General features: G+C 41.4%; 2 non-coding genes across 2 annotated transcripts; one reads left to right on the forward strand and one right to left on the reverse strand.

Annotated features, from left to right (window-relative positions):
- Positions 1-815: 815 nt before the first annotated feature.
- TRNAI-GAU (transfer RNA isoleucine (anticodon GAU)) lies at positions 816-889 on the forward strand. The gene has a single exon. It is a non-coding gene; the product is annotated as a tRNA-Ile (tRNA).
- A 2853-nt stretch (positions 890-3742) lies between these two features.
- Positions 3743-3849, reverse strand: LOC134382916 (U6 spliceosomal RNA). Its single transcript, XR_010024159.1, has one exon. It is a non-coding gene; the product is annotated as a U6 spliceosomal RNA (small nuclear RNA).
- Between the last annotated feature and the right edge of the window lie 6056 nt (positions 3850-9905).

A 9905-nucleotide genomic window follows, 5' to 3' on the forward strand; every position in this document is an offset into this window, starting at 1 on the left:
CAAAGGGGCCAAGGTCACAGAGTACAGAGGGCCAGGATTTGTCTTCTGATTGTTCCTCGAACACTGTATCCTGCTTTTCAAGGAAGGTGGGCATGGCAGGGAGGAGAGCTGGAAATTCCCCCAAAGGTTTTCTGCCCAACTGCAAACGAGAATATTCATGGAACCAGAATCCTGGCGCCCAGGCTCTTGGTCTGGGAATTGAGAGTCTACTGTGTTTACTCTTGTAATTTCCAGCCTGAGCTGTTCTGTGAATATCTATACCTATGTGCTGAGCAGGCTGCCAAGATCCATCATGACTCTGTCCTGGTCTAGGAGTTTGGTGGTGATGGATGAGGGTCTAAGAAGAGAGTGTGCCATCCTTTTCCTCAGTGGAATTAGCTGGTGCCATGCACGATCCTCATTTCTGGTGCTGTATCAGTGTCACGTGTCACATGGGCCAGAGAGTTCTATTTACTGTGAAGACTTCTGACTCCAAGCACTAAAAATAGGCCAGAAGAAGGGCCATTTCAAACCCAAAATGCCTGTCCCTGTGGCTGGGTGGAATCCGTCTGGAGACACCATCTGGTCTACTCCAGTGGGATGTGTTTCTCCTTTAGCATGGCTTCTCCAAGCACAAAATCACTGCCTTTACAGCGAGGGGTGGGGGCAGAGCAATGTACTCACCCAAGCCAGCCTTTCCATGAAGGTCCCCTAGTTTTATTTCTCCCTCAAAGATGCCATGCTTTGGAAGGTTGTGACCAACCCCCAAAACTGCATAGGTCACAATTCATATATTTTGCTGTTATTTTTACTTCTTTAAAAAGTCAGTCCAGGCTGGCTGGTTAGCTCAGTTGGTTAGAGCATGGTGCTGATAACACCAAGATCCAGGGTTCAATCCCTGTACTGGCCAGCTGCCAAAAAAATTAAAAAATGAAAAATCAATCAGTGGCTATACCTGCCTGTTCAGAAACTCGATCTGAATAACAGGCACAACTTGATGCTTTAATGAAGCAATGGGGCCTTGGGGTACGTGTGGAGTTTGTGTCTTTGCGTATGTGGTAAAATACATACTACATAAAATTTACCATTTTAACCATTTTTAAGGGTACAGTTCAATGTCACTGAACACATTCACATTGTGGTGTAACCATTACCACTATCCATTTCCAGAACTTCTTTTCTTTTTATTAGGACTACCTGACCTTTAGCCAGAACTTTTTCATCATCCCAAACTGCAACTCTGAACCCATTAAATAGTAACTCCCCATGCCTCCTCCTCCCAGACCCAGGCAACCACGATTCTACTTTCTGTCTCTGAATCTGGTTACTCTAGGTGCCTCACACAAGTGGACTCAAACAATATTTACCCTTTTGTGACTGGTTTCTTTCACTTAGCATGATGTCTTCAAGGTTCATCCATATAGTACCACGTGTCAGAATTTCCTTCCTTTGTAAGGCTGAGTAATATTCTGTTGCATGTATATTCCACATTTTACCTGTTCATCCATCAATGAACACTTGGGTTGTTTTCATCTTTTGGTTACTGTGAATAAGGTGTGAAGTTTTTAGATGCTGGAAGTAGTTCCTGAAAATAGTGTCTGTGTGAACCCTGGGGACAGAGACCCCAGGTTGGGAACCTGGGATCTCTCCTTACTTAGTGTTTATGTGACAAAACAGAGGCTCCAAGGACAGCTGTCCTTTGTCTCACTCCCCCATGCCCACCTCAACTGCTCTGAGCTGCTGTTGGGCTTCACTTCTTGACCAGAGTGGCTGGAAAACTGTATGTTCCCCCCATGGAATGTTATTTTTATGAAGCTATTTTTATAATTATAGCATTATCCTCCTCTTGACTTCAAGACCACGCAGCACCCAAAGGACCAATGTTAGTTTGAGGCGGGTGCCCGGCCCCCACAAACCACAGTCTGCCCAGCCCTATGCTGAGGACTTTCTCTTGGGGCCTAGAGGACGCATGAGTTGATTTGGGTTGGAATGGAGGGTGGAGTTGGCAAAGTAGGGCGAGAGCCCCCCTATCATTAGCCTACTGTGTATTCATCCAAAAATCAAGGTGAGAGCCAAACCAGGGCTGGATGGACAAAGCATTGCTATTAAGCTCTGTACCTTTTTGCATCCGTTTCCTCAGCTCACCCCTCAGAAGTGCCACTGAGGAAAGACAGATGAGAAGGAAGTGACCCAAATGGGCTTCATGACAAGCAAATGATGTTGAATCAACAAGATTCCTTGTTGAATAACCTAACTATGAACATCGTTTATGGCATTTTATTGTTGGTTTTTTTCTTTCTCTACAAAAGCACTACATAATCATTGTGGAAATTTTACAAAATTTTGATAAGCAAAGACAAGAAAATGAAAAGCACCCAAATCCCACCACAAGAGATAAGCATAGAGTCCTTTTTTATGCACATAAATCTACACTCGTGTATTTGAAACTTTTTGTAATATTTGAAATTATTGAGGCTTAATTTGCATATGATCAAATCCACCCATCCTAAATATATAGTTCAATGGGTTTTAGCAACTGTAGACAGTTGTGTAACCACCACCACACTCAAGATATTTCCATCATTCTAAAAAGTTCTCTTGTGCCAATTTATAGTCAATCCTCTCCCGATTCCAGAAAACCACCCATCTGATTTCAGGATGTCATGTACATAGAATCAGACAGTGTGTAGCCTTTTGAGTCTGGCTTCTTTCACTTAGCATGTGCTTTTTTGATATTCATTCATGTTGTAGCATGTAACAGTAGTTCATTCCTTTTCACTGTTTGGCTATTATGAATAATGCTGCTATGATAAATCATATACAAGTCCTTATATATATAATATGTTTTCAATTCTCTTGGGTAAATGCCTAGGAGTGAAGCTGCTGGGTTGAATGGTAAACGTATAGTTTAACTGCATAAGAAACTGCCAAAATGTTTTCCAAAGTTGCTGTGCCATTTTGCATTCCCATTAGAAGAGTATAAGAGTTCTAGTTGTTCCACATCCTTGCCAATACTTAGTAGTATCGGTCTATTTAAAGTTTCCCTTATGACTAGTGATGCTGGGCATCTTTTCATGTGCTTATTGGCCATTCTTATACCTTTCCTTGTAAAGTGTCTTCAAATCTATCTTTTAAAAATATAATTATATTGTAGAGACTTCAGCACAAAAACTGCCCTAAATCTAAGAAGTACTTGTCACTAACAGATGATTTTTAAATCCATCAAGAATGGGTTTACAGTAAGATAAGAGGACAGACTGTGACAGAAGTGGGAGGGCTATTTGAATAGGTGGTTAGGAATGGCCTCTCTGAGGAGGTGATATCTGAGTACTGATATGAATGAAGTGAGACAGGGAACAATGTGACTATCTAGAGAAAGAACAAGCCAGACAGAGAGAGCATCATAGGCAAAGGCCTTGTGGTAGGAGTGGGAACAATGAAGAAATTAATACATATCAAAATGCTACTGAATTTCAATAATTAAATTTCCAATCAATTCAAAACACATATTCAATGCCTGTTAAAAGCCTGGCCTAATACTAAGTGCTTTGTGCCTGTTATTTCTTTCTCACAGTGGACCATAAGCTTCATGAAGACAGGAGTTATTTCATTTATCTTTGTGAAATCAGATCTAGGATAGTGCCTGATGCATAAGAGGCACTCAGTAAATGTCTGGTGAATAATGAAGTAATGAAATAATCAGGTATTTATTATTATTTTAATAAGCAGCCTCTTCCCTCAGTTTAATTTTTTTTATTTACTAAAAAATATGGAACACTTCATGAATTTACATGTCATCCTTGCACAGGGGCCATGCTAATCTTCTCGGTATCAGTCCAATTTCAGCATCTGTGCTGCCGAAGTGAGCACTATCTGTTATTATTCCCATATTGCAGATGAGGAAAGCAAGGCTCAAAAAGTAACTTACTGAAGGTCATATAACTAGGAGGTGCTGAAGCTGAGACTCAAATCTTGGCCCATATGACCACGAAGCCCAGGTTTTTGCCATTCCCCAAGCTTGTGGCCTCTCCTTCCTACATCTGGGAAACTGAGGTTTGGAATAAAAGAAAAAGTCTTGATGGAGGTCTCCTATAATCCTAAAAATAAAACCAGCCAGCCACAGGCTCCAGACTGCTGTCTTGGCCATAAGACCACATTTCCGTCACATTCAATGGCTTCCAAAGATTTGAGATGGAAGGAATACCAGCAGCTTAGGTAAAAGGTATAAATTTAGTTTGATCAAACAACACATCAAGCCCTCAAGGCAGCCATGGGCTCTCCTGCCCTTGTGGTCACTGAAGGAGCACAAGGTGCTGAACTGGCTGTAGGGTCCTGCTTTGAGTTGTTTGTGTTCTCTTGCTAGCTGCAATGCTTTGAATCCTGTCACTAACAAATGCTGCTGTTGTCATGTGCCAGCAACCAAATTAATGTGGTGGAAAAACCCAAGCTTAGTGATTTGGGCAAATTAGTTTATCTGTCACATAGCCAGTGATGGTGTTAAATCACTCTCTGTTTGAGAAGTAATCACTCTCCCCCACCACCACCCTCTCTGTCTTCCTTTCTGTGTGGAGGTTAGAACAGCCAAGTCAATCTGTTTTAGTGACTGAGCAACCTACATTTATGTGTTTTGACTGCCCCCAAGGAGGAGCACTTTGTCTAGTGTATTTTGTTTGTTTGTAGTGCTGACTGGTGGTCCTTTGATGCCACTTCTAATGATAATAATCACCTCCTTTATTCTCCTCTAGTCCATGTCTTTGCAAAATAATCCTGTTACATATGCTATAAATTATGGAAAATAAACTCGTTATGAAAGAGTTTGGTGTTTACTTTTTAATTCCCATTGCATTAGTAGTTTTTCTACTTTTGCTTCTTCACTGTAAATGAAAAATTTTCAGGCAAAATAGTTACCCATTCCAAAAAGGTGGACAATAGGCTATGTTACCACTAACATAACCAGTATTCCCATTTTGCAGATGGGAACTTGAGGTGCATGGAGGCTGAGGTCCCCACAGCTCATAAGTGTTGACATCAAAACAAAATTTCAGGTTTTGTGGATTGTAGTCCACTTCTTAACACTCTACCAAATTACCTATTTGGTTAACTCCCCATTTATAACTATATGTAACAGTTTAGATGAAACTTGATTCTAGCTTGTGTTTGCTCAACAAGCTTAGTGTCTGTTGAGAAGCTGTCTCCATTAGAACGTTTTTCAGCTGCAAGAAACAGAATACTCTGAATCAAAGTGGTTTAAACACAACAACGAAGTCAATTATCTCACATAACAAGGAGACCTGACGCAGGGAAGCTCTAGGGCCCATTAATTCAGCAGTTCAATGAGATCATCAAAAATCAAGGATTTTCCACTTTGCATCTTCGTTATAGGCGTATCAATATTATCTACAGGCTACCTCTTCTCCAGACTGTAAAGCAGTGGTTGGCAAATTCCATGACAATGTCTAATGGAAGAAAAGCCGGCCTCCTCCTTTATCTCTCATAGAAGCAAGAGAAACTTTCCCAGAAGCCTCTATCACAACACCCCTCATACTGTTTTGTCCAGAACTGTGTCACATACCCACGACCAAACCAGTCATTGCCAAGGGGAATGGAACCACTGTGATTAACTTAGACTAATCAGGATTCTTTCCTAGGGCTGAGAATGGCACCAAGTTTCCCACAGCGCATTGACATACAGGGGTAGCTGGATGCATGTCTGAACAAAGTCCTATCAGAAAGGAGAAAGAGAGAGTGAACAGGTGTTGGGTGGGCAGCTACCAGTGGCTGCTGCAGAGGAACTTCCAGGTTGGCTGACTGTGCAGATTTAGCATCATTAACTCAGGCAGAAGACTCTAGGGAGAGATGATAAGCTCACTTTTGGATTCATGGGCCAGCCAGACAAAGACCAGAAGGCAGCTGTATATAAGGGATGGCCACCCCCCCCTTCTCCAAACCCCTTCTTCCCCTGGCTTCTAAGACATCATACTGCCCTGTTTTATCTCTTGCCTCTGTGGCATTCCTTCTCAGACCTCTTTGTTGGCATCTCTTCTGCCATCCATCCCTGGAATATTGGGATTCTCTGGGGTTCTACTCCAGGCCTTCTGCTTTTTTGTAACTCTGTAAATTTCCTCTAGGTGACCGCATCTTCTCTTATGGCCTAGAGATGGTAGTGGCTTCCTGCTGTTGCTAATGTCTATTCGTTTTCTCAGATATTCTATCTTCTATTGATGGATTCCCTGCATTAAAGTCCCTCTGTTTTAAACACTTTGAGTAGATTCTGTTTGGTTGGTTAACTCTAGCTGATATAACACCCTATTTGCAACTTTAGGAGTAACAACTGATCACAGGTGTCTTAAACTTTGTGGTTTTTTGTTTGAAAAGAAAGATATATTTGATTTTATAAAAATTTTTAACCATCCTAACCATTTTTCAGGATATAGTTCAGTGGCATTATGTACATTCACACTGTGGAGCAACTGTCATACCACCCATCTCCATAACTTTTCATCTTCTCAAATGCAACTCCATATCCATTGAACAGTAACTCCTCAACCCTCTCTCCTCTCCGGCCCTGACAGCCACCATTCTACTTTCTGTCTCTATGAATTTGACTATTCAAATTACCTCATGTAAGTGGAATCACACAATAATTGTCCTTTTGTTTCCGGCTCAGTTCACTTAGCATAAGGTCTTCAAGGTTCATCCATGCTGTAGCATATGTGGCAATTTCACTCCTTTTTCAGTCTACCAGTCTGATATAGCCAAGACCCTTTTGGTTTCAAGTAACAGAAACTCCCATTTTAACTGGTTTAAACTATAAGGAATGCAATAAGAAGTTCAGAGGCAAAGTAGCTCTAGGGTTGGTAAAATCAGGAGCTCAAAGATATGTTAAAAACTCAGGTTCTTTCCAAATACCCGGTCTTCTGATCTTTGCATGTCAACTTGGTTCCCAGGCCAACTCTCTTCATGGCTGATGTCTCATAAGAAGACGCAGCAAGGGCTGGCCAGTTAGCTCAGCTGGTTAGAGCATGCTGTTATAACACCAAGGGCAAGGGTTCAGATCCCCTTACTGGCCAGCCAACAATAACAACAACAACAACAAAAAGAAGACTGCAGCAGCTTTAGCTGTTGGCATTAATCAGCTTTTGCTACACTATGCTATTGCAATAACCCCCCACATCTCTGTGGCTTCAATCAACAAGCATACAGAACTATACGCTTTTTAAGGTGAAGAACAACTTTTCCAGAAACGCTCTAGCAGCCTTCCTTTCATCCCATTGGATAGATTTATCTCATATTTACATGCCTAAAAAAATCACTGGCAACCATGATTGTCCTAGCTCATTTAAAACTCATTCCTTGAAGGTGGAGAAGGAGCTGGCTGCCCTGCAACAAGGATGTGCACAGAGGAATAGCTTTCTGAACAAAATTAGGATTCTGTTAGAAAGAGGTAATATGGCCGTTGGGCAGGCAACTAGTAGTGTCTGCTATAATACTCACGCTCGATCTCAACCAAACGATCTCAGTAAATGATACACCACTCTACCAGTTGTTGTAGCCAGAAACCTGGAAATCATCCTCAAATCTCCATCTCTCTCTTTCTCGACTACATCCAATCAATGATCAGTTCCACTGATTCTATCTTGAACATAATTCTGTAATCAGCCTTCTTCTTACCACCCAATTCCATGGCACCACCATCATCTTGCACCTGGGCCACTGCAGACTTCTCATTAGCTTCCCTGCCTCTAGTCTTGCTAAATCTCAATCCAGGCTCCAAACTGCTGACAGAGCCTCTTTTTAAAGCAATTCTGATCATGTCGTTTTCCCATTAAAAACCCTTCTTAGATTTCCTATAAGATATAGTTTCCTTATAAGATATAAGAAACTTCAAGCCCCATATCATGCCTTCCAAGACCCTCTACCATTGGACCCTGACTACTTCTCTGGTTTCATCTCTTACTAATCATTTTCTGGCTTCTGCCTTGCCCCCTTTACTTATTAATCCTTCTCTTCATTCAGTTCACAGGTTAGGGGTCAGTTCCTTGAAGAGGTCTCTGTTTCCATAATGCAATGCCCTGTACTTCTTCTATTACTATGCTCATCCACATTTATAGTAATTACTTGTGGAAGTCTGTCTCCCTTCTAGACTATAAATTCTGTGAGGGCCAGGGTCTTGTCTTTCTAAGTGCTAGCAGAAAGCATGGCTACAATACATGTTAAATAAAACTAAGTTACAGATTTGAAAGTTTTTGTGTTGTCAGACCTCCAGGTGGTAGGTGACACCAAAGATATACGTGAGATAATCTAGACACAGGTATCTCTAGAAAGAGAGAGCACATGAGAAAACAGACAGACAGACACCGATGATTAACATAAAGAGATGATGAGAAGGCTAAGGAGGAGAATGAGAAATGAGTGGCCCAAGAAATAGGAGGAACCTCAGAAGAAAATGTAGTCACAAGCCAAAGAAGAGAGAGCATCAGGAAACTGGAGGTACCCAACAGGGTTACCCACAGCAAAGAGGGCAGGACATGAACTCAGAAATGCCACTGGATTTGTTACAGAGCAAGAAAGATGTTTGAGAACAGTTGGACTTCTCTTTCGTCAAACAAAGATACTTAAAGAAGGTTATTTTTCCCTCTTTTCATTAATTCCTCTATCCATTGGTCCAGCAAAGATTCATAAAACATCTACTCTACGTCAGGTACTGTGCTAGGCCCTAGGGAGACATGAGGAATAGAACAAGGTCCTCTCAGGCTTGTGGGGCTCACTACCCTTGCCTGCTAGGGAAAGTTATAAAGCACCAAGGCTGGGTGTTTTATTGGTTTTGCTGCTGATTGGCTCTCTGAACGCATCCAATGAAACAAGAGCATGCAAGTCTAGAGGTCAGCCAGACTTTATTATCTTGCTCTGAGCTGGCAGGAAGCAAAAGGGAAAGTGTGTGTAGCACATTATTATTGCATCATTTCTGTCTGTACATAAGTCAGTCAGAAATGAGATTCTGGTTTTTTCCAAGAAAATGGATTCCATCTGCTCAAAGGCAGAAAAATCAGAGAACAGTTTAATTAAGAGAACCCCTTTAAGACATTCTCGAGACTTGATCCTACTTAGTATTCACTCTGCAAAGATTCCCTTAACTTTCAGGCCTACATTGTACTACTGACTAAACTATTGCTTCACTATTTTTTTTCCTGCCCTCGTGTCCTAAGTATAGTAAAACAGTGTGGTGCAGTGTTCAAAAGTTACTGAGTCATAGCGTTCTGAAAATTAATGGGTGTCAATGGGGTTTGGGAATTGGATGGAGACAAAGGGAGGGACACTGATTAGAAAATTTCTTACTAGGTTTTCATTTAATACTCATTTTCTACAGTTCAACAGACATTGTTCTGGAAATAAAAATTTAATCAAAATATCTTTAAGGCACATTATCTTTAATGCTCTAGAAAAACAGTAGTATTAAAAGAAACCCTATCCATCAGATTTTTAAAAAATAAAAGTAAGCATTCTTTGAAATGTGAATAATAATTTCTTAATTTATAATTAGGAGTTTGAATATACTTTTAAAAAAATTGTGGAATTTGGTTATCTCAGTTGGTTAGAGGTGGCCTTGTAACACCAAGGTGTCATGGGTTCAGATCCCAGTAATGGCCAGCCACCAAAAACAACAGCAACCACAACAAAATGTGGAAGTGAGGCAACTATCTTCCCACAGCCTCAGTTAGACTTTAGTATCTGGAGTCTGTGGTCTGACAGGATGGAACAGAAATAAGAAAACATGCTCCAAGGAGCCTATCCCTGAGAGAAATGCCCTCAGGGGACTCGGAGCTCTGGACCTTCTCAGTGCTTCAATCTGAAGTCCCTGGGGACCTGGGGTGGGTTTGGCAGAGTACACCCTCCCCCACTGGGGAGGGTGGGAATAACAAGGTTGC

This window comes from Cynocephalus volans, chromosome 7 (genome assembly GCF_027409185.1).
Source record: "Cynocephalus volans isolate mCynVol1 chromosome 7, mCynVol1.pri, whole genome shotgun sequence".
NCBI classification, from domain to species: Eukaryota; Metazoa; Chordata; class Mammalia; order Dermoptera; family Cynocephalidae; genus Cynocephalus; species Cynocephalus volans.